This window comes from Hemiscyllium ocellatum, chromosome 14, assembly GCF_020745735.1.
Source record: "Hemiscyllium ocellatum isolate sHemOce1 chromosome 14, sHemOce1.pat.X.cur, whole genome shotgun sequence".
NCBI classification, from domain to species: domain Eukaryota; kingdom Metazoa; phylum Chordata; class Chondrichthyes; order Orectolobiformes; family Hemiscylliidae; genus Hemiscyllium; species Hemiscyllium ocellatum.
Window position 1 is genome coordinate 85857566 of NC_083414.1, and position 22600 is coordinate 85880165.

A 22600-nucleotide genomic window follows, 5' to 3' on the forward strand; every position below is an offset into this window, starting at 1 on the left:
GATGATTTTGATGGTGGGAAGGTTGCTGTGATAACATTTCTGGGTCGGAGAAATGGGGAAAAAGAACGCTTCACAGCTCACAGAATTAGAACTGAAAAGCAGTTAAATCAAACCAAAGGTTCAGACAGGGAGGGAATATTTCCCTGGAGTTTGAGTTGCTGGAAAGCGATGGTGTCCGGGAATAGACAGGATTTTGTTTCACAGAGGTTGAAAGTTTTAAAACTGTTATATTCAGAGTGTTTAATTTATTTTCTTTAATTTTATTTGCTGTGCAAATAAATTTGACAACATTTTAAAACCAAAATTTACAGACATGGTGTTAAAGATAAATGTACAATTCACAGCCCAATTGGCACAGAGAGATCGACAATGCTGGGAGGGAGAGTGTTGCAGGATTTTGGCCAAGTGATTTTCTCTCTTTTGTTCTTCAAATGCTGGTTAACTTAATCACGACCTGCACATGATTTTGAGATTTCAGTCTGCAAACCATCTAGCACCCTGTATAAAGGAATATGTACAGATTAGAAATTCAAGACAATTCTAGTTTCTCTGCAATATCTATTTCCCCTTTCTTCCCAAAAGCTGTAACCCTCCAGCCCACTTACTCTCTTCCACCGGTCTGCCTCTGCTGTCCCCTAGAGTACACCCTCCCCATTCTCATGGAGTTACTGATAAACAGATCCATGCCACCACTTCCCGTCCCTGGTTAGACTCTGCACCCTTTCTGGGTTCACTTACTTTCCCTTCAGTTGCTGCAAGTCAATAATGTAACAGCAGAATGAAACAAAAAAGAAACAGAAAGGGAGGTGGCAGATCCTGGGCAGAAGAGGAACCTTCAGTCTGGAAGAATGGGTCAGATCCTTCCTTGTTTCCCATTAGTTGATTCCCAGCATCACAATGAATTGGGGATGGAGAGTGGTCCTACATGGGAGTGGTGACACATTGACCCCCAACAGATCAATACTATAAGCAGATGCATTCCTCCTCCAGCCAATGTGAAAAACTTTCCGCAAAGTATACTTTACCCAAAGCACATGTTCCAAAACCCGCCCACATTCTGTACATATACAGTGCAGGGTTTCCCCACACACATGTGGTCCCTGCCACAGGGTCTGTGGGAGTTGTAGTCCCCATGAAGTCACTGGAGCCCTGTCTCTGGAATGTGAATGAAAAGTGTGGGCTGGAGGGTGTTGTGGATAGGATCCCCATTCAGACAGACAGGACCCCTGGGCTGTCACTGGGTTTTACTCAGACACCTGCTTCCACAAGCAGGTTTCCTGATGTAAGGAATGTAGATTCAGTCAACTGGGGCGTGGGGTTGTTAATAGGAGGAGCAGATTTTAAGGTAGAGGTGGCTCAATGGTTAGCACTGCTGACACACAGCATCAGGGACCTGGATTTGTTTCCAGCTTTAGGTGACTGTGTGGAGTTTACACGTTCTCCCCGTGCCTGTGCGGGTTTCCTCTGGGTGCTCCAGTTTCATCCCACTGTCCAAAGATGTGCAGGTTAAGTGGATCAGCTATGCTAGATTGCCCACAGTATCCATGCATGTGCAGGTTAAACCATTAACCATGGGAAATCCAGGGAATGGGTGAGTCTGAATGGGACACTCATTATAGGATTGGTGTGGACTCCATGAACAAATACCCTGTTTCTGCACTGTAGGGATTCTATTCAATTCTCATGAAGAATGTAACTATCTCGATGTGTTGTGAATCTGTGGAATTCCCTATTCAAAATACAGTGGATGCCAGGACAATGAGCAAGTTTACTGAAGAGATACAGATGTTGAATTTGCAATGAGATGAAGGGTGAGAGAGAGCAAGTGGGAAAACCCAGCTGAGACCGAGGTGAGCTCAATCATCACCGTATTAAATGGTGGAGCTGGTTCGAAGGGCTGCATTGCCTCTTCTGTGCCCAGTGCTTATCTTCTTACGGTAATAACTGGAAAGCTGGATCCAAAACTCACCACCTTCACCAAAGGAGATTTTGGAAAATGCAGGATAGTCAGGTGGATTAGCGTTCCAAACTTAGATAGTGAGGAAGCATGTGGGAGATAACGATTTTGTAATTTTAAACTGAGGTGAGTTAAAAATCACACAACAACCGGTTATAGTCCAACAGGTGTAATTGGATCATGATGAAGGAATCTAGTGTGTTTCCAATTACACCTGAGGGACTATAACCTGGTGTTGTGTGATTTTTAACTCACCTCAGTTTAAAATTACAAAATCATTATCTCCCACATGCTTCCTCACTATCTAATACAAAGGTATAAGAATGGGAGCCATACATTGGACTGGCGGGGAGTTACCTGATGCTGCCTAGAGGTGTTTTGCGTGTACACTATCCAGGCAACTGCCATGTCTCATCAATAAAGACTCAAATAAGACCTCTCAGAGTTCTGCTAATGTAGTTATTGCTATCCAGCAGGGTTCAGGAATATGAGTACACAGCAGTCAGTCTTCACAACGGAGAATACGAAGAACATGCCTGTTATTGATAAGGAAACTGAGGAAGATGAGGACAAAGAAACAACTATTATCACGAGAGAGTTGGAGCTGGGCAAGCTAATGGAGCTAAAGGTAGACAAGTCTCTTTGCCCTGATGGAATACATCCCAGGGTGCTACCAGAGATAGCGGGAGAAATAGTAAATATACTTGGAGTCAGAGTCCTACAGCAGAGACAGGCCCTTTGGCCCAAACTGGCCCATGCCGACCAGAATGTCCATCCACACTAACCCCATTTCCCTGCACTTGGCCCATCTGCTTCTGACCCTTTCCTATCCATGTATTTGTCCAAATGTCTTTTACCTGTTGCTAATGTACCCACCTCAACCACTTCCACTGGCAGCTCAGTCCTTATACATACCACCCTCAGGTGAAACAAGTGCCTCTCAGGTTCCCTTTCATAATTTCTCCTCTAACCTTAAACTGATGCCCTCCACTCCTTGATTCCCTGGGCAAAAAGATTAAGTGCATTCACCTTACCCAAGCCTCTCATGATCTTATACACTTCCAGAAAAGATCCCCCCTCTGTTTCCTCTGCTCTAAACAAAAAAAAAATCCTCGCTTGTCCAACATCTCCCTATAACTCAAACCCCTGAGCCCTGACAAAAATTCTGGTAAATTTCGTCTGCACTTTTTACAGTTTAATAACTGAAACCTACACTATATTCATCACATTTCCAGTGTTTCCCCACGGCATTGGAACTGACGTGACAACGCCAATGGATTACAATCCATGATCGATAATTACCTTTTTTAAACAATCCTGTTTTCATAGTTTTTTCCATGGTGCAGGTATCCTTATGCCTTTCTGGTTGGATGGTTAATTAAAAACCTGTCTTCATACAGAACAAATCAGTAACTTAATTTTTCCTGGGAAATGTGTCATGTTTTTCCAGACTTTTAAAAACAAATGAACGCTTTCTCCACAGTCACCACACTAACATTGACTTGGCTGTGTCTCAGTAATTTTTTTTTCCAGTCACACTGATATTTGAAATATTCGCCCACGGACAGAATACACACCTCTCCTTCCACATGAAAAGGCCAATGATATTCAGACCGGGACGGATCAAGTAACCGTCAAAACCGAACATGAAGTTCAGTTTGAATTTCTCATCCACAAATCCGCCCTTTCAGTACCCTACAACAGAAAAAAAAGTCACCACCGTTAATACAGGATGGAAATTCATAAGACAATTATAGTATTAAATTGTAGTTTCTTTGTTTCCCCAAAACATTAAATCTCAGTCTCACAATTTCTCTCTTCTGTGAGCTAAAATCCAAACCAATCTCCTCACTCCTTCCCTCCACACCCAGTTCTCACACTCTGTCCTCTCTTTGAATTCAGCTTCCTAGCTCCTGCCTGCAGACAAAGAACCAAAAAAAGGGTGGCACGATGGCACTGCTGCCCCACAGCATTAGGGTCCCAGGTTCGATTCCAGCCTTGGGTGACTGTCTGTGTGGAGTTTGCACATTCTCCCCGTGCCTGCGTGGGTTTCCTCCGGGTGCTCCGGTTTGCTCCCACAATCCAAAGATGCACAGGTCAGGTGAATCGGCCATGCTAAATTGCCCATAGTGATAGATGCATTAGTCAGAGGGAAATGGGTCTGGGTGGGTTACTCTTCCGAGAGTCGGTGTGGACTGTTTGGGCCGAAGGGTCTGTTTCCACACTGTAGGAAATCTAATCAAGTCAAATCAATGAATCTGACTCGGAGCCTCTTGGGTGTTGGTGAATCCTCCCCCACCTCAGGGTTTCCTTCCTGGTCAGACCCACATTGATTTTTTTTCCCCCAATCTGGAACATCTTATTTATTTACCCCACACTGACCTCTGATGAGGTCACCCATGATGCACCCACTGGACAATTCATATCTGGATGAACTAAAATGAACCAAATTAGAACTCTAATTGCAGGCCCATCCATGTTCCTTTCCATAACATTCCTGAATCTTCACAAGAGTTCTGATAACTTTCTGCAAAATGCTCCCCTCACTGATACGCCGACCACTTATCATGATATCAGGGCAAGGACCATTCCCCTGGGTCCTGTTCTCAGAGGGAGGACGGGAGGGAGCTGCCAATGAAAGATTAATCCCACATACCCAGTCTCTCTCCCTGGCACAGACCCATCCTGCCCATACACCAACAATTGCCCATGCACTGGTCGCCCCTCCTACAGAGCATGCTCCAGATCACACAGGAGCCTGGGTGATTGACAGCAGCTACTGCCCAATAGGGTGGAGGGGGCGGGACTGGAGGACTGGGACAATGGGATTGTAAACAATGAATGAATGTGGAGGGACACTGGGGGATGGACAGGTCAGTGAGGGACAGGAGCAGTGCAGCAGCAGGAGGGGATCCTGGACAAACTGAGCAATGGGAGAGTCTGACAGGAGAGAAACTACAGGAAGGTTCTGTTTGGAGACTTAGGCAGGGACAGCTGGGAGACAGTATGGCCTTGTAACTTGGGCATGTTTTCCAATCAGCCTCTTCAAAGATGCTGTTACTCAACTCTGAACCCAATCCTCCTGGTCCAGAGGTAAGGACACTACCACCATTTCCTGGTGGGCTTGTGGAAAGAAGGGACAAGTTTCTCAATCTCACTCACATGGAAACTCATGAGCTCCTCCCACTTACTGTCTACGGTGGAATGGAGGAGACAGAGCAGATAGGAAGGGGCAGGGTTATAGAGACTGCCTTTCCAAAGGAACTCACCTGTGTTGGTGATATTCACAAGATTCAATACACAGTCACTAACACAAAGCTGGTGTACGTGAACTTTATCCAGAATATTAACATCTATAACTGGGTGACACAGACCCCAATGTAGAGAGTTACAGCCATTTTGGAAGTAGTAACGAAGAGGATTGATGAGGGCAAAGCGGTGGAAATGATCTACATGGTCTTCAGTAAGGGGTTCAACAAGGTTCCCTATGGGAGACTGGTTAGCAAGGTTAGATCTCATGGAATACAGGGAGAACTAGCCATTTGGATACAGAACTGACTTAAAGGTAGAAGACAGAGGGTGGTGGTGGAAGGTTGCTTTTCAGATTGGAGAGCAGTGACCAGTGGAGTTTCACAAAGGGTCGGTGCTGGATCTAGTAATTTTCATTTATATAAATGATTTGGACGTGAACATAGGAAGATGACACCAAAATTGGAGGTGTAGTGGACAGTGAAGAGGATTACCTCAGATTACAACGGGATCTTGATCAGATGGTCGAATGTGCTGAGAAGTGGCAGATGGACTTTAATTTAAATAAATGTGGGGTGCTGCATTTTGGAAAAGCAAAGATTAGCAGGACGCATACACTTAATGGTAAGGTCCTCGGGAGTGCTGCTAAACAAAAAGACCTTGGAGTGCAGGTTCATAGCTCCTTGAAAGCAATTGCAAGTACATAGGTTAGTGAAGAAGGTGTATAGTATGCTTTCCTTTATTGGTCAGAGCATTGAGTATAGGAATTGGGAAGACATTGCTGCTGTACAAGACATTGGTTAGGTCACGCTTGGAATATTGCATGCAATTCTGGTCTTCTTCCGATCAAAATAATATTGTGAGACATGAAAGGGGTCAGAATAGTATTACATGCATGTTGCCGGGGGGAGAGGCTGAATACACCGTTTTCCCCGGAACGTCAGGGGCTGATGGGTGACCTTCTAGAACCTTTTATAAAATCAGGAGGGGCATGGACAGGGTAAATACACAAGGTCCTTTCCCTGCGGTGGGGGAGGAGGAACGAGGGGTGTGGGACTGAGAGAGGAGAGAGACAGCTATTTTATAGATCTACAACACAACCCTGTACCTGTTTTCTCCCCATCCCCTTCAATCCCTCTGAAGGGCTTAGAACAAGTTCACAGACCCTGGAACGTAGAGTTTCAGGGTGATCAAGTGATGAAGGTTGCATTTGGGATGCTGACCTTTATTGATCTGTGCACTTCTCAATAAATGGACCTGGGTTCAATTCCACTGTCCTGGATTCATGTCTGTGGCCACAGACGCGCCTGTCTCTGACCCTGACTACTGGATCCCCTGTCACTATAGCTCTGCCATTCTCCTTCCTCCCGTTCTGTGCAGCGGAGCTCTCTGTGGTATCATGAACCTGGCTGTTGCTGAGTTCCCCTGAGAGTCCACCCCACCCATTCCCCCCTTATAGAATCCCACGTGGTGCACAGTATCTGTTTGAGAAGGGGAACGATCAGTGGCGAGTCTTGCACTCCCTTCTTGAGCCTTTTACTTGATCTGATGGTCACCCATTCCCTTTCTGGCTGTGTAACCCTCACCTGCAGTGTGACTAACTCACTAACCGTGCTGTCCATAACATTCTCAGTATTGCTCCACAGTGAGTCCACTCACAGCTCCAGCTCTGAAAAGCAATTTCCCAGTAGCTGCAGATGGACACAAATCCTGCACACATAGCCGTCAGGGACACTGGAAGCGTCCATTACTTCCCACATTGTACAAGAGGAGCGCCCCACGGCTCTGAGGTCTCCTGTCACAATATCTCTCTCTGTATTCATCTAGTTACTCCCATTAAGAGAATTTAAATGTGTGAGCAACCTTCCTTCACTTCAAACATGTCCATTATAATTAAAAAGACATCTTTACTTAAGCTGGTATGTCATACTTTAAATACTCCGCAGGTATCACTGACAAATTGGCCATGCCCATTGGGACTGTGAATTTCTCAATGGCCTGAACTAAAATGGAGTTTCAGTTTCATCTTCTCCCTGTCTCCCCTCCCTCTGTTTACACCCAACTCCAAAACACTCATTGAGCCAAGCAGCCCTCACAGTGCAGCCCTGTCATTTTCATTGACTGCTCACACCCATATTGGAACAGTACAGGAGGCTGAGGGCAATGCATCTCAATGGGAGCTCAGAACCAGCATTGCATCTTTCAGTTCAGCCCTTTGTAACCCCTGAGTCAACATGGACCTCAGCAGTTTCTGAATAAACAGACAGTTGCCAGAATCTGGAACATTCCACCGCAAATCGTGCTGGAATTTGAATCCACAAGAAATTTCAATGAGACTTTTGCAGGGACTTGGATGTCGAGTGTTTTCAAGTTAACATCATGGAGTGGATGATTGGGACTAAATCTGACAGTTCCTGCAAAGAGACGAGGTGTAATTTGGATAAATCTGTGCTCCCTCTCAGGTCAATACCTCCTTCCTCAGCTGCAGGGCCAAGAATTGATCACACATCCCAAGGGTGATCCAACCATGAACTTGACATCTTTCTGCTTTTTTCTTGACAAACGTATTGGGGATATTTTCCCACAAATAGAACAGACAAACCTTTCTCCTTCCACAGTTGAATGCCAATGATATTCAGATCCTGATGACTTTGCTGACTGTAGAAACTTATTTTTGAGATCCCAGTCTCAATTATTCTCAATTAATATCCTATAAAATGAATTCACAAAGCAAAGCTCACAGTCAGTGCAAGATAAATAGTGAAGGTACACACATCTCTTGGTATATGTTTGATGTGTAAATGCTCCTCTTCAAGTCGCCCCGCACCCACCCAGGAAGAGGACACGTGCATGTGCCTCACTTTACTTTGCCCCAAATAAAGATGGCGGCCATAACCCAGGACCTCTCACCGCCTGAGGCCCAAGCCATCTTCCCCTCCCTTTGCTGTTAACGTGGGACCAAGAGTTTCTAATTCAGACTAACGAGCTGTACAGAGTGTAACTAAACCCTCCCAGTCTACAATGATACATTTCATCCGGTTTCTGCTGCCACTCTCCCCTTCCGCGTTTCCTTCTCCTGCAAATACCAAGGGTCGTCACGGGTCCCGTGACCCTTCCTCAGAACCAATGGTAACTGAGAACATTAGAATCATTACAGTGTGGAAACAGGCCCTTCGACCCAACAATTCCACACCCACCCTCCGAAGTTCATCCCACGCAGACCCATTCCCCTATCCTTTAACTCTCTATTTCCCCGAACGAATGCACATCCCTGAACACTACAGGAAATTTACTGGGCCAATTCAACTAATCTGCACATCTTTGGACGACAGGAGATAGGGGTTAATGAGTAAATAATAGGTGGGGACAGAGCCCAAAGAGAGACAGGAACATTTCAAAAGACAAAGGAGTGAGTAACGATCTGGCTGGGAGGGTGGAAAGCTGTAAATGGAGGTGACAGGAACCTGGCAGCATCTCAGTGGAGGTGGTCGAAATGGTGGCTGATGATCTACGTTCTGCTGCAAATAAAGTCCTTGAGCTTCCAGTTGCCTGTCACTTTAACAAACGAGTCTGTTCCCTGGCCAACATCTCTGTCTCATGCTTACTGCAGTGTTCCAGGGAAGCTTGATGCAAGCTTGCAGAACACTCCAGAATACAACAAATGGCCCCCGATTTCAAGGACCGCAATCTCCCCTCCCATGTGGTCAACATTGCCCTCCAATGTATCTCCACCATTCCCACAGCACCGCTCTTAAACCCCAGCCCTCCAACCGTAACAAGGATGGAATCCCCCTCGTCCTCACCTGCCACCCAGATACAACACATCATCCTCGGCCATTTCCACCGCCTACAATCAGACCCCACCACCAGAGATATATTTCCCTCCCCACCCCTTTCAGCATTCCACAGAGACCATTCCCTGTGACTTCCCCGTTAGGTCCATGCTACCCACCAACCCACCCTCCACTCCCGGCACCTTCACTTGCCACTGCAAGAGGTGTAAAGCTTGTGCCCACACCTTCCCCTCACCTCCATCCAAGGCACCACAGGATCCTCCCACATCCAGCAGAGATTACCCTGCCCAGCCAAACACCTCACCTATTGTGTCCTTTGCTCTCAATGTGGTCTCCTCTACACTGGGGAGTCAGGACGCCAACTTGTGGAATATTTCAGGGAACATTTCTGGGACACATGCACCAACCAGACGCACGGCCCTGTGGCCGACCACTTCAGCTACACCCCCTCCGCCGCCACGCTGTCAAGGACATGCAAGTCCTGGGTGTCCTCCACCCCAAAATCCGAGCCACCCGACGCCTGTAGGAAGAACACCTCATCTTCCAGCTTGGGACCTTTCAATCACACGGCATCAACGTTTCCTCATCTTTCCTCCCCCACGTTATCAGAGATTCAACCCTCCAACTCAGCACCACCCTCTTGAACTGTCCCACCTGTCCATCTTCCTTTACAATTATCCACTCCACGCTCTCATCATCACCCCCCATCTACATCTACCTATTTTCTTCCTAGCTCCCTACCCTCAAACCCACACACCCCTCCCTATTTATCTCTCAGCCCGCTTCCCCCACCTCCCACATTTCTGATGAAGTGCTTATGTCCCCAATACGTCGATACTCCTATCCTTTGGATGCTGTCTGACCTGCTGTGCTTTTCCAGCACACACTAACACAGGCTGGAAGAACAACATCTCATCTCCCACTTGGGGACCCTGCAATCCTTTGGCTTCGACATCGAATTCAATAATTTGTTCCTGAACTCTCCCACGTCTGAGTGTCTTTGCCCCCTACCTGACATACCCTGCCATTACACACTATCTATGGTTAGCCAGTAATTGTCCCCATAAACAGCTATTCACCCTCCTCCAGTCAGGTTGTTATCCACTCCTTTGTACAACTGCTCCTCTCTCTCTCTCTCTTTGGACTCTATCCCCACCTATCATTTACTCCTTAAACCCTACCTTCTGCATTTAAACGACATTTTTTCTCAGTGACATCCGTTCCTGAGGAAGGGTCACCGGATCCAAAATGTGAACTGATTTCTCTTCACAGATGCTGCCAGATCTGCTGAGCTTTTCCAGTACCTTCTGTCTGTTGTGTGTGATCTACAACATCCGCAGTTCTTTTTGTTCTAATTTACCCGGAGGATCTCATTCAGATCTAGCAGACTGAAACCGTGTTTATCAACTCTCCCAGTCCACACTAACTCCATCTCTCTCCCACTCCCTTCACACTCACTGAGACCACCCCCACCACCTCCTCACAGTAACACTGCGCCTGCAAAGCTGATGGTCATGGTTTGGCCAGCTGGACCCACCCCTCAATCACTCCCATTGGCTGGAGGATTATGACAACGCTCCTATTGGTATGAAGCAGTGTCAATCAGCCAGGCCCCATTGTGACATGAGTGATGGGATCCTCCCAGGTGCATCAGAGACTGAGGGGTGACCTCATAGAGGTTTATAAAATCATGAGGGGTATGGACAGGATAAATAGACAAGGTCTTTTCCCTGGGGTGGGGGAGTGCAGAACGAGGGGACATAGGCTTAAGATGAGAGGGGAAGGATTTCAAAGGGAACCAAGGGGCAATTTTTATCACAGAATTTGGTGCGTGTATGGAATCTTCTGTCGGGAAGTGGAGGAGGTTGGTTCAATTATACCATTTGGCACCTGGATGAGTATATGTATACGACGGGTGTAGAGGGATATGTGCCAAGTGTTGGCAAATGCGACTGGATTAGTTTGGGATATCTGATTGGCATGGACCAAAGGGTGTGCTTTCATGCTCTACATCTCTATGACTCTGCCCTGTGATGAGCTTCTTCATTCACAGTGAATGGGGCAGTATCACAGAGCACAGGGATTGGGGCTGTACTCTCTCACTCTGGAGGTGGTGCCAGTTAGTCCCAACTCATCTCGCATTTGGACATAGCCCTCAAAATCCTTCCTTAAAAAAGTTAAATTTCAAATTTGTTTTGACAGTAACTACTGAACTTGCATCCAGCTGTCAATCAAAATGTTCCAGATGCTCAGAACGTAATGAGTAAAATAATCTTCGCATTTTTACCCTGCATTATTTGCCAGTTACCTGAAAGTAGTTCCTAAGAATTGTGACAATGTTAATAATTTCTTACTCTGTTGCTTTGTAAATTAAATATACTGGAAACAAGTCTACCCCTGGTTGAAATCACTGCTCAACCTTCTCAGCGCTCTGTGTGGAGTTTACACATTCTCCCCGTGTCTGCGAGGGTTTCCTCCGGGTGCTCTGGTTTCCTCCCACAATCCAAAAATGTGCAGGTCAGGTGAATTGGCCATGCTAAATTGCTTGTAGTGTTAGGTGAAGGGGTAAATGTAGGAGTATGGGTCTGGGTGGTATACGCTTCGGCGGGTCGGTGTGGATTGTTGGGCCGAAGGGCCTGTTTCCACACTGTACGAAATCTAATCTAATCTAATCTGAGAATTACCTGACCTACTGCTAACTCCTCATAAAAGAGAAACAGATCTTAATTTTAATTTATTAGCGTCATAGAGATGTACAGCATAAAAACAGACCACTTGGTCCAACTTGTCCATGCCAACATGAGTGTATCAACCACTGAGGTCACCTTTCAGCATCCGATGCTCCAGGGGAATCAACGCCTTCCAATTCAGCCTCTCCCTATATCTCAAACTCTCAACCATGGCAACATCTCTGTGCACCTTTTCTGAACCCTTTCAAGTTTCACAACGTCATCCCTATAGCGGGGAGACCAGGAATGAAAGCAGAATTCAAGAAGTAGCCGAATCAATGCCCTGTACAACCCAAAAATAATGTTGCAACTCCTATACTCAATGCACTGACCAATAAAGGCAAGTGCACCAAACACCTTCTTCAATACCTTGCCTAAGATTCCACTTTCAAAGAACTGTGAACCTGCACTCCAAGGTCACTTTGTTGAGCAACACTTCCCAGGACCTCCCCATTAAGTGAACAAGTCCTGCCCTGGTTTGCTTTTCCAAAATGCAGAACATCATATCCATCTCAATTAAACCCATCTGCCACTCTTTGATTGAAGTCCCATTGTACTGAGGTAACCTTCTTCACTGTCCATTACACCTCCAATTTTGGTGTCTACTGTAAACCTACCACCATACCTCCTATATTCACATAGAAATTATTGATATAAATGACAAAAAGCAGTGGACCCAGCACCCATCCTGACAGCATGTTTCTCACACAGGCCTCCAGTCCAAAAAGCCAGCCTCCACTACTACTGCAAGAGAAAATGCTGGAAAATCTCAGCAGTTCCGACACCATCCGTAAGGAGAGAAAAGAGCTGACATTGAGTCTAACTGACTCTGTTGCAAAGCTGAGCGGTGCATGGCCCTGAGTGTGGCTCTTAGGATGTGGCGAGAACAACAGTTGGAAAAATGTTGTATATCGTGCACGTACCTATAATCCTGGAGGCTGCATGCAGGATGGAATCTGAACTGAAATCCACGTGGACTAAGTCAGAGGCAAAGACAGTCACTGAGGAAGGAAATATGGCTGTGGAAGTGAGTCTTATAAATAACATGTCCAACACTGAGAGAAAAGGAAAGCAGTGAAGATGGACGGGGGGAGAGAGACAAATGAAAATCCTGTCGGAGAGAACAGCAATACTTTTTCAGGGTAGGCATTCCTGGAAGAGAGGTGGCGGTGGGTTAAACACTGGATAAAAGCAAATTACTGCGAATGCTGGAATCGGAAAACAAAGGAGAAAATGCTGGAAAATCTCAGCAGGTCTGGCAGCATCTGTAAGGGGAGAAAAGAGCTGACGTTTTGAGTCTAACTGACCCTTTGTCAAAGCTTATTACAGGTATTTGCACGATATACAACATTTTTTCAACTACTGTTCCCTCCACTCCTACCCTGATTGCTGAGCAAGCTTAGAGCTCAAGGAATACAGGGACAACTAGAAATTTTTGGATGCAGAACTGGCAGAAAGGCAGAAGACAGAGGGTCGTGATGGAGGGTTGTTTTTCAGACTGGAGGCCGGTGACCAGTGATTTGGATATGAACATGGGAGGTATAGTCAGCAAGTTTGCAGATGACACAAAGAGTGTTGCTGAACAAAGAGACATTGGAGTGCAGGTTCATAGCTCCTTGAAAGTGAAGTCGTAGGTAGAGAGGACAATGAAGGAGGTGTTTGGTATGCCTTCTTTCATTGGTCAGAGTATTGAGTACAGGAGTTCGGAGGTTATGATAAGACTGTACAGAACATTGGATATTCCAAAAGGCCACGTTTGGAATATTGTGTGCAAATCTGGTCTCATTCCTATCAGAAGGATGTTGTGAAATTGAAAGGGTTCAGACAAGATTTACAAGGATGTTGCCAGTGTTGGAGGATTAGAGCTATATGGAGAGTCTAACCAGGCTGGGGCTGTTTTCCCTGGGGCGTTGGGGGCTGAGGGGTGTCCTTATAGACGTATATAAAATCATGAGGGGTGTAGATAGGACAAATAGATAAAGTCTTTTCTCTTGGGTGGGGGAGTTCCAGAACTAGAGGGCATAGGTTTAGGGTGAGGGGGAAAGATATGAAAGAGACCTGAGGGGCAACGTTTTCATGTAGAGGGTGCTGCATGCATGGAATCAGCTGCCAGAAGATGTGGTAGAGGCTGGTACAATTGCAACATTGAAAATTCATCTCGATGGCTATATGATTATTAAGGTTTGGAAGGATATGGGCTGGGTGCTGGCAGTTTGGACTTGATTGGGTTGGGGTAAGTGGTTAGCATGGACAGTATGGACTGAAGGGTCTGTTTCCATGTTATACATCTCTATGACCTTCTAGATAATTCTGTATCCAAATAGCTACTTCTCCCTGTATTCTACAGTGTCGAACTTGCTAACCAGTCTGCTACGTAGAACCTTGTGTCTTCCTGAAGTCCACGTTAGTGACTTCCATGTACAAAGCCTTGCTACCTCACCCTAATCATTTCTTGCCTTTCCAATTACATGTAAATCATGTCCATGAGAATCCCTTCCAACAACTTCTCTGCCACTGACTTCAGGCTCACCGGTCTGTTGTTCCCTGGCCTTTCCTTCCCACCTTTCTCAAATTATGGCGCCCATCTTCCAGCACCTCACCTGTGACTATCAATGACACAAATATCTCAGCGAGGGGTCCAGCAAACACTTCCTTAGATTCCCACAAAGTTCTGGGTTACACCTGAGCAGGTCCCAGTGATTTATCCAACTTGCTACCGTTTAAGACATCCAGTACCACCTCCTCTGTAATATGAACACTTGTCACGTTATCGCTATTTATTTCTCCAAACACTCGAGCTGCCACATCCTCTTTTAGTAAAAGAATCTCATATAGAATCTCTTCCACCTCCTGTGGCTCCACAGACAGCGTTGATGATGTTTGTGGGTACCTATTCTCTGCCTGGTTACTCATTTGTCCTTAGTGTATTTGTAGAATCGCTTTGATTCTCCTTAAACCTATTTCCTAAAGCTATCTCATGTCCCCTTTTTGCCCTCCTGGTTTACCTCGAGTATACTCCTACTGCCCCTATACTCCTCTAGGGATTCACACAAACACAGCTCTCTGTACCTGCCATATGCCTCCATCATTTTCTTGACCAGGCCTTCAATTTCTCTCGACAGGCAGCACTCCCTACACCTACCAGCCTTGGCCTTAACAGGAACATACTGTCTATATACTCTCATTGTCGCAGACCTATGGAGGCAATGGCAGATGTGGACAGAGAAACAATCATTCTGAGTAAATAGGTAATGTTGGGAAAGATAACAGTTTAAAGGTAGATGGGTCTCCTGGCCCTGATGGAATGCATCCCAGAGAATGAGAGAGATGATTGGGGGTGGGGGGTGGTGGGGGGTTGCGGAATACCAAATACACTCGTGATAATTCACTAAAATTTGTTGGATTCTGGAATGGTTCTGACCGATTGGAAGCTGCAAATGTGGTGGCACTATTTTTCAGAACGGACCCATTAGCTTAACTTCTGCAGTGAAGAAAATGTTTGAACCTCTCAAGGAAGTAGTAGCAAGATATCTGTGTAGACACTGTCCTATTGACCAGACACAGCATGGATTCATGAAAGGCAGGTCATGTTTAACACATTTACTGGAAGTATTTGAGGACATGATGAGCGCGTTGAACAAGGGGGAACCAGTGGATGCAGTTTGCCTGGATTTCCAGAAGGTATTGTTGTTGGCAACACAACTGTTTGCAATTTACACAAATGTTTTGGAGTTGAGGACCAAGTGTACGGTGTCAGAGTTCACATTTGATATGAAGATGAGGTAAAGCAATGTGTGCAGAGGCCACTGTAAGTCTACACAGGGATACAGATCGATTAAGTGAGTGTGTAAGGATCTGGCAGATGGAGTTCAATGTTGGGAAATGCGAGGTTATCCATTTTGGTCGGACTAACAGCAAACTGGATGATGAAAACATGCAGCATGCCGCTGTACAGAGGGAGCTGGGTGTCCTTGTGCATGAATCACAGGAAGCTGGTTTGCAGGTACAGCAGGTAATTAAGGCAGTGAAGGGAATATTGTCCTTCATTGCTAGAGGGATGGTTATGCTGCAGCTGTACAGGGTGCTGGGGAGGCCACACCTGGAGTACTGTGTACAGGTTTGGTGCCCTTACATTAGCAAGGATGTACTGGCACTGGAGGGAGTACAGAGAAGGGTCACTAGTTTGAGTTGGGAGTTGAGAGGGTTGGTGTATGTGGGGAGATTGAGAAAACTGGTTCTATAGTCATTGTAATTTAGAAGAATGGGAGGTTGGAGAGGAAAATGTAAAATTATGAAGGGAGTAGATAAGACAGAAGCAGGGAGGCTATTTCCACTGGGGGCGGGTCAAACTACAGAGCATTACCTCAAAGTAAGGGGGAGCAGATTTAGGACTGAGTTCAGGAGGAGCTGCTTCAGCTAAAGGGTTGTGAATCTGTGGAATTCCCTGCCGAGTGCAGCATTTGACGTTATCAACTTGAATGCCTTTAAGGCAAAATGTAGATTTACGAATAGGAAAGGAATTAAGGGTTATGATGAGAGAGCAGGAATGTGGAGCTGAGGCCATGAAAAGATCAGCCCTGATCTTATTGAATGGCAGAGCAGGCTTTAGGGGCCAGATGAAAGTTCTTGCCTTGTGTCATCAAAATTGGCCTTTGTCCAATTCAGCACCTTAACTTGTAGATCTGGTCTATTATGTTCTGCAACTATTTTAAAACTAGTAGAATTATCAGAGAATCCCAACAGTGTGGAAGCAGGGCATTCAGCCCATCACATTGATACTGACCCTGAGAGCCTCCTAACCTCCCCCTGAAACATTGCATTTCCCAGGGCCACCCAACCTACACATCCCTGAACATTATGGGCAATTCAGCCTAGTAATCCATCCTAACCTACACGTCCCTGAACACTGTGGGCAATTCATTCTGGATTATCCACTAAACCTGCACATCTTTGGAATGGTTTCCTCCCACAGAGGACCCAGACAAAACCCACGCAGAATACCCCAATAAGGTGATCATCCCTTTCTTATTTCCCAGTTCCACCTAAATAACTTCACCGAGCATACTCCCAGGAATATCCTCCGTAAGCAAAAACATAATGCTATCCCGAATCAAAAATGCCACTCCTCCTCTTTTGTTCTGCTTTCTATTCTTCCTATAGCATCTATACCCTGGAACATTAAGCTGCCAGTCCTATCCATCCCTGAGTGATGCCTCTGTAATTGATGTAACATCCCAGTGCCATGTTCAAAACCATACCCTGAGCACATCTGCCTTCTCTTTCAGGCCTATTGCATTGAGGTAAATGAAGTGTAACTGCTCAGTCGGACCTCATTCTGTGCCTTGCCCTTACCTGTACCAGCCTCTGACATACATCTTTTCTCACTATCTCCTTGGGTTTACACTAACTCCCTCACTGGTTTAATGCCTCCCGAGTATCAGTAACAAATCTCCCTGCCTGGATATTAACACCTTGCCCATTCAAGTACAATCCATCCTTCTTATGCAGGTCAACTCTACTCCAGAGTTGATCACAATGACCCAAAAATGTGTTTCCTTTTCCCCTGCACCAGCTCCATAGCCACTCGTTGAGCACCACCTCCTCCTCTGTAATATGGACATTTTTCAAGATGTCACCATTTATTTCCCCACATTCTATATCTCCCATGTCCTTCTTCATAGCAAACACTGATGCAAAATACTGGTTTCCTATCTCGCCCATTGCCTGCAGCTCCACACAATGGCTGCCTTGCTGATCTTTGCAGGTCTCTATTTTCTCCCCAGTTAGCCTGTTGTTCTTCATGTATTTACAAAAGCCCTTTGGATTATCCTTAACCTTATACGCCAAAGCTATTTCACATCCCCTTTTTGCCTCCTGATTTCCCACTTAACTATACTCCTACTGCCTTTATACTCAAATATTTTTTGGATTGGAATAAATGCAAAATATAACATCCTGACAAAACAAACTTGGGCAGGACTTACACTCAATAAAAGTAGGGCCTTGAGTAGTGATATGGGAACAAAGAGACCGAGGGCTTCACAACTTTGAAGTCTGTGTCACATGTAGATGGTTAAGAAGATGTTTAGCATGCTTACCTTCACTGTTCAGGGATTGTGTTCTAAGGAGAGGCTGGATAGGCTGGGAATTTTTTCACTGGCATACACGAGGTTGAGAGGTGACCTTATTAGAGGTTTATAAAATTAGAAAGAGTGTAGACAGGGTGAATGGCCGGGGGCGAGCGGGATTCAAAACTCGTGTGAATTCATTTTGAGAAGAAATAAAAGATTAGAGAAAAAGCATTAGGGTTTTTAAAAAATACATGTGTGGAATGAACTTCCAGAGGAAGTGGCAGCTGTGAATACAATTGCAATATTGAAAAGACATTCAGATACGTACATAAATAGGAAATATTTGGATGGATGTGGACCAAGCAGAGGCAGGTACAATTAGTTCAGTTTGGAATTATGGTTGGCATGGACTGGTTGGACCACAGGGCCTGTTTCCTTGCTGTATAACATTATGACTCTAATCCTCACTAACTCTAAATTCCTCCATCCACAACTCTCCCGATCACTGTCACCTCATCCAGCCTCACAACTCTTCCTTATTTATATAATTCCTCACCAGCCACAGAACGCTCCCTATCTCATGTCCTCCAGTTTCTCAAATCTCTGCGATATGTGCCTTTCTTTAGTTCCAGCCTTGAGGATGCCCTCATTCACTCCGATTGGTTGGAGGACAAACTGGTACGACCTGGTCCTCCAGTACTGCCCTCTGCCCCCTATTGGCCTGCGTTGACATCAATCATCCGGGGCCCATTGTGAGGTGAGTGGTGGGATCCTCCTTCTCTCTGCCCTGGGATGAGCTCAACATTCACAGTGAATGGGGCAGTATCACACAGCACAGGGGCTGGGGCTATTCAGCCCATTGGGGCTGTATCCTCTCACTCTGGAGATGCTGCAAATCTGTCCCAATTCCCTTCCCATTTGTCCATAGCCTCCCAAATCTTCCATTAAAAAGTAAAATTCCAAATCTGTTTATGAATAACTGCTGAGTCTGTGTCCAGCTGCCATTCAGACTGTTCCAGATGCTCAGAACTCACTGAATAAAATAATGTTCACATATTCACATATGATTTGCCAATTACCTGAAAATAGTTACTAAAATTGTGACTGTTAACAATTCCCCTTTCTCTGCAAATTAAATATCCTAGAAACAAATCTGCACCTGGTCAAAATCACTGCTTAACCTTCTCAGCTACAAGGACAATTACCTGTGCTTCTGCTAGCTCTCCACAAAAGAGGAACACATCTTATTTTCATTTATTACTGCCATAGAGATGTACAGCACAGAAACAGACCTTTGGTCCAATTTGTCCATGCCAACTAGGAATCCTCAACAAATAGAGCCCGATTTGCCAGCTATTGGTCCGTATCATTCAAAACTTCCTGTTCATGTACCCAATTGGATGCCTGTCAAATGTTGTAATTGTATCAGCCTTCACTACTTCATCTGGCAGCTCATTCCACACACACAGCTTGAAAACTTGGCCCCTTAGATCCCTTTTATATCTTTGCCCTCTCAACTTAAGCCCATGTGATCTTGTTTTGAACCCACCTAACCTGGGGGAAAGACCCTGGCTGTTCACCTTATCCATGCCCCTCATGATTTTATAAATCTCCATGAAGTCACCTCTCAGTCTCTGACTCTCCAGGGAAATTAACCCCAGCCTATTCGGCCTCACTCTGTAGCTCCAACCCTAACAAAGTCTTTGTAAATCTTGTCTGAACTCTTTCAAGATTCACAACATCCTTTCCAGAACAGGAAATTTCTAACTTAAAGCAGAATTCCCAAAATGGCTGAACTAAAGCCCTGTCCAGTCACAATTTGACATCCCAGCTTCTGCACTCAATGCATTGACCTATAAATGTAAGCATACCAAACACTACCTTCACTAGTCTGCAACTCTACTTTCAAGGAACAATGAACCTGCACTCCATGATCTCTATGTTCAGCAACATTCCCAAGGACTTTACCATTAAGTGTATAAGTCCTGCCCTGATTTGCCTTTCCAAAATCCAACAGCTTACATTTGTCTAAATTGAACCCAGTCTGCCATTCCTCGCCCCAATGGCCCATCTGGTCAAGATCCTGTTGCATTCTAAACTAACCTTCCTCATTGTCCACTACACATCCAATTTTGGTGTCTTCTGTAAACTCAATATCCATTCCTGCAGCACACTGCTGCTCACAGGCCTCCAGTCCACAAAACAACCCTCTTTCACCACCCTCTGCCTCCTACCTTAAAGCCAGTTTTGTATCCAAATGGCTAGTTCTCCCAACATTTCATGTTATCTTACCCTGCTAACCAGTCTGCTTTGTGGAATATCATTCAGTGTCCATACAGACAATGGCCACAATCTGCCTTCATCAATCATCTTTGTCACGTCTACAAAAAAACTCAATCAAGTTAGAGAGAGAGAGAATTTCCCCCACACAAAGCCATGTTAACTATCCCTAATCATTCCTCGTCTTTCCCAACACATTAATCCTGTCCCTCAGAATCCCTTCCAACAATTTGCCTGCCACTGACTTCAGGCTCACTGTTCTCTTGTTCCCTGGCCTTTCCTTACCAACTTTTTAAATAATGGCACATGTCTTCCAGCACCTCACCTGTCACCAATGACAATATAAATATCTCAGGGAGGGGCACTGCCTTCATTTTCCTAGCTTTCTGGGATTTATCACCTTGCTACGATTTAAGACATCCAGTACTACCTCCTCTGTTATATGGCCAGGAGCCGGTTAGCAGCGGACAACTTATTTACAGAAAGATCTGTGAACGTAATAGTAAGATACTAAACAGAGCAAAAATACACTGAGAGACTGAGGAAGCTAGATAATGAACAAGTGGACATCAAGGAGCTCAGAGGCGAATCAGAGCAGCGTTCACTTGTATGATCCCACAGTCAGATGTCTAGCACCGAAACAGACTCTTCAGTCCAACCCGTCTATGCCAACTAATTCTAACCTAATCTATTCCCATTTGCCAGCACTTGGGCGGCACGGTGGTACAGTGGCTAGCACTGCTGCCTCACAGCGTCAGAGATCCGGGTTCATTTCCCGACTCAGGCGACTGACTGTGTGGAGTTTGCACGTTCTCCCCGTGTCTGCATGGGTTTCCTCCGGGTGCTCCGGTTTCCTCCCACGGTCCAAAGATGTGCAGGTCAGGTGAATTGGCCGTGCTAAATTGCCCATAGTGTGAGGTAAAGGGGTAAATAGAGGGGAATGGGTGGGTTGTACTTCGGCGGGTCAGTGTGGACTTGTTGGGCCGAAGGGCCTGTTTCCACACTGTAAGTAATCTAATCTAATCCGTCTGAACCTTTCCTCTTCAAATGCCTTTGAAATGTTACAATTTTTGTTGCCCTTTAGTTGAATTTGTTGATATTTCCCCTCACACCGTAAACCTATATCCTCTAGTTCTGGGCTCCACCACCCCAGGGTAAACACCTTGTCTATTTACGCTATCCATGTCCCTCACGATTATATAAACCTCTTCAACATCACACCTCAGCTAATGACACTCCAGGGAAAATGGCCCCAGTCTATTGTGCCTCTCCATGCAACTCAAATCCTCCAACCCTGGCAACATCCTTGAAAATCAATTCTCAAACCTTTCAAGTTTCAGTGCCTCCTTCTGATAAGAGGGAGACCAGAATTACACACAATATTCCAATCGTGGCCTAACCAATGTCCTGTCCAGCTCTGACTAATAAAGGGAAACATACAAAATGCCTTCTTTACTATCCTGTGACTCTACTTTCAAGGAAGTGTGAACCAGCATTCCAAGGTCTCTTTGTTCAGCAAGACCTTACAATTCAGTGTGTGCGTCCTACGCTGATTTGCTTTTCTAAAATGCAGCACCTCATATTTATCTAAATTAAACCCTATCTGCCACTCCCCAGACCATTGGCCCATCTGATCAATATTCCATTGCATTCTGAGACAACCTTTATCACTGACAATAATACCACCAATTTTGGTGTCACCTGCAAACCTACTAACTGTACCACCTCTATTCACATCCAAATCATATAAATGAATGACGAAACAAATCCAGAGAGAAAAAAAATCCATTGCTCTGGGTGTGAATAAGACCATAAGACATAGGAATGGAAGTAAGGCCATTCGGCCCATCGAGTCCACTCCGCCATTCAATCATGGCTGATGGGCATTTCAACTCCACTTACCCGCATTCTCCCCGTAGCCCTTAATTCTTCGAGACAACAAGAATCTATCAATCTCTGATTGTGCTCTGTGTAAATCCTGCCCTATGACTCTCTATCAGGGAGAGCTGCACATACTCCCCTCTGAACTTTGCCCCCTACAAAGATGGCGGCCGCACGGGTCCAGTGAATCGTTGCCCCGAATAAAAATGGCGGCGCTTACTCGAGTCAATCGCGAGATGAGGTATTTTCCCGTTTACTGCAAAGACGAGACTGTAAGTTGCAAATCTGTATTTTCTGATGTACACGAAATGTTTGTAAAACCTCTCAGCCCAGACCAACACCGTTTCCCTCCCGCTTCCTGCTGTTTATTTCTTTCCTTACCGTCAGCTCGACGCCGGCACAGCCGCGCTGTCCGCGAGGATGATCACGTGGTATAGGCAAGTCCCGCCTATCATTCACTCCGATTGGTCGGAGGACCAGGTCCTCCAGCCCCGCCCCTGTCCTTCCATTGGTCCGCTGCTGACATCAATCATCCTGGGACCATTGTTGGCTGGAGCATGCGCACTGCTTCGTGGCTTTTGTTATTGTTAAGATACAAGAGTGAGGGACAAAGTTAAAACCACACAACCACCTGATGAA

The 22600-nt window shown here is 45.6% G+C and overlaps 1 long non-coding RNA gene across 1 annotated transcript; it reads right to left on the reverse strand.

Annotated features, from left to right (window-relative positions):
* Positions 1–320: 320 nt before the first annotated feature.
* Positions 321–22383, reverse strand: LOC132822188 (uncharacterized). The gene is made up of 3 exons (XR_009645414.1): positions 22343–22383; positions 3260–3652; positions 321–498 (listed from the first exon to the last, which is right to left on the reverse strand). It is a non-coding gene; the product is annotated as an uncharacterized LOC132822188 (long non-coding RNA).
* Between the last annotated feature and the right edge of the window lie 217 nt (positions 22384–22600).